The following is a 3171-nucleotide window of genomic DNA, read 5'->3' as shown; positions in this document are numbered from 1 at the left end:
GGCGGACGTTGATGCGGGACGCGGAGTCGGGGAAAATTTCACTTTTAAATGTAAGTAAAAACTTTAATCTGATAAGTTTATGGTTTTTATGATTAACATAAAACATTTTAACGTTATTTTGATCTGAAATGTTACAACAGAAGTGCTTATATAGCGGTCTTGGCTCGTATGCTAGTTCCCGCTGCTGTTCTTCAGTCGTTCGCTTTTGTTCTTTTTTTTTTTTTTTTTTTTTAACTTGTCCTGTCCAACAGCTGAGCCAACAGATGTGGGCTGAGAGCTTCTTGTGTTGGGCAGATTTTACTGTCACAACAGGGATTTATTGAGTATAAACCCCTGTTGTATTTAATGCTAAACTTTATTTATATTGATTACGTTTTATTTTATTTATTTATTTATTTATTCTTTCTTGTTGGACCGGACGAAAAAAAAGAAGAGGGTGGGGGGGGGGAAGAAGAAGATGGCAACAGAGGGAGGCAACATCATAAAACAACCAGGACTAAGTGATAAACTAGAATGGGCGGGGCCTGTCTACACACACACTCTATAGCAGGGGTCACCAACCTTTTTGAAACTGCGGGCTACTTCATGGGTACTGAATCATACGAAGGGCTACCAGTTTGAAATAATAAATTTGCTTAGTTTGCCTTTAGTTCTACATTATTAATAATTAATAATGATACTTCTCTATGTGAAGACACTGATTTCTTAGCATAATTATCAATAATGACAACAAGCTAGGAAACAGATATCAATATTCAGAACTTTATTAATCTCAACAGATCTTGTCACATTTTGAGGTAATGACCAAATAAAATGTTTTTAACAAAATTATAACTTATTAATCAATTATTAATTAATCATTATTCATTAATTATAACTATTATTAGTGGATACGCTCCTCAAACGCTTTAATTCAGCCTCATGCACCCGTCCCTTTATTTTCCTTAAACCTTCGAACAGGTTGATTGACAGATCCCACAGAAGACAAGAATCTGCGCATGGTGCGTTCACTGACCTCTGGACATAAGCGAACAGCCACTCGGCCCAACTCAGTCTGCTACAAACTTACAAACTTTGTCATTTTTAAACAACCCGCAGCAAAACAAATCAGTTTTTCAGAGAAAACGTCGACACTATTTAATCAATCGATTATATCCGGATCAGTGCCGGTGTTCTATGTTTTCTCTGATAAACGTCTTCGTTTTACTGCCGATATCCGGGGCTCAGTGAATGCACCATGCAGAAACACTCAGCAGCTCTGGGTTCTGTTTCCATTACACATGAAACTTTAACCAAATTTTAGGAATTTAGAAAAAACAGTATCGCAATGATACGGTTTCATAATAATGCGATAAAACACAAACCAACTCACGCGATAAGTCATTATAAACACGGCAATATGTGTTTTTTTATTTGATCGTCTAAAAAGGAGCATTTGATTGACGTCACAGCAGTGTGGTGTGCGCGTGCCGCGCTGGGTCGCGCAGGGAGTCCACTGACAGTCTCAGATGCAAGTCTGTTCAGTGGTATGTAAAAGGATGTCCAGAACAAGTATTCAGACTACAGAAGTGCGGCTACCAATGAGGGGATGAGGAAATCTTGGTTATTGATTTTACAAAGGAGATGCACAATCAGCTGTGATGTTGATCTCTCATGGCGCCCGCTGTTCTGTACTCAGACAGACACTTCAGAAGCTCATTTAATCAGAAAAAAAGTCAATTTCCATCACAGTTCTGCGAAAAATATCCATCCATTCCAATACGCCACCAAAACCAGCTCCCCTACACGCAATAACTGTTTTTTTGGAAAAATTTGAGTTTTTTTTTTTTTTTTTTTTGTAATCTGTGTTTCCCTTAAAGATAACTAATAATCAAATATTCTCGGTGTCTCCATGTGGGAAAGGGAGAAGGGGACGCCTCATTCTTTGTTATTAGCTTAATTTTCATTACACATTTACACAAAACTTTATGGAAATTCTAAGAATTTAAAAAAAAAAGTTTCGAAATGACACTGTTTCCATTAAATTATAATTTTGCGATAAATCACAAACCAACTCGCGCGATAAGTCATTAAAAACTCGGCGATGAACGACAGCAAGTATTTTTTTTTTTATTTCATTCACTAAAAGGGAGCATGTGGGTGACGTCACAGCTCTGTCTGGGTCGCGTGCAGCGCAGCTCGACACAGAAGAGAGAGGAGTCTGTTCAGGGGTTAAAAGAAAAAGCATTCTAACAAATAAGCACCTGGACCTTTTTTTCTGTCTGAAAACACCACAACATAAATTCAAGTTTCTGTCACAGCGCTCGCGCTCATGAGACTTCAATCTCCAAGCTGCAAAAGTGCATCTGCAGGTGAAGCGATGAGGAAAGGAGGAGGACCTGCGCGATTCTGTATGACCCGCAGTTTCTAAAGCGCTTTGACGCTGCGGGACTTCTTGGACCTCTTCTTTGCGAAATTTCAGAGTCAATGGAAATGCGACTATTGATTATCTCGTTAAGGAGAAAACGATTAAAAAAAAGAAAAATACTGGGACAGGCCGTTTTTGGCTTCAGAAATAATGAACATATATCTTTAAGATGTTTTAATTTTTAATTCTTTATAAAGGCAGGTGTGATTTAAAAAAAATTGCATCACAATAAAATAAAAATTTCGAGCAGCTTGGTGAGTGAGTTGTGCTATTTTTAGAAGAGGCCTGCGGGCGACTGATGTGGAGCTCGCGGGCGACGTGTTGGTGACCCCTGCTCTATAGTTACACACACACACTTGTTGGCCAAAATAGTCTCCGCATTTAAACTAAACATACTCACATATACTATACATATACTACACATGTACTCAATTCAACTGTAACAGCAGCTCACACACTCCATCATACAAACCCATTCAGATAAAGACTTTCATTCTGTCACACAAACGGTTAGTGCTAAGGTGAGCTGATACCTGTGCTCAGGTGAGCGTTTATGTTTCACTGAGGTGGATGGTGATGGAATGTACTCAGGGGGAGAGCGCCCGGCCATCCCCACGCCCAGACACCCCGCCGGGGCAGCAGCTGCAGCCGAGACCCCCCCAACACCCGCCATGGAGCCGCGGAGAGAAACCACCCGCCGGGCAATCCCGCCGAGCACCCAGACCGGGGCACGCGGAACCGCCGCAGAGGCCCCCCCACACCCA

Source organism: Oryzias melastigma, linkage group LG17 (assembly GCF_002922805.2).
Source record: "Oryzias melastigma strain HK-1 linkage group LG17, ASM292280v2, whole genome shotgun sequence".
Lineage (NCBI taxonomy): Eukaryota > Metazoa > Chordata > Actinopteri > Beloniformes > Adrianichthyidae > Oryzias > Oryzias melastigma.
The sequence above is the reverse complement of the archived record's forward strand: the minus strand, read 5'-3'. Positions refer to the sequence as shown.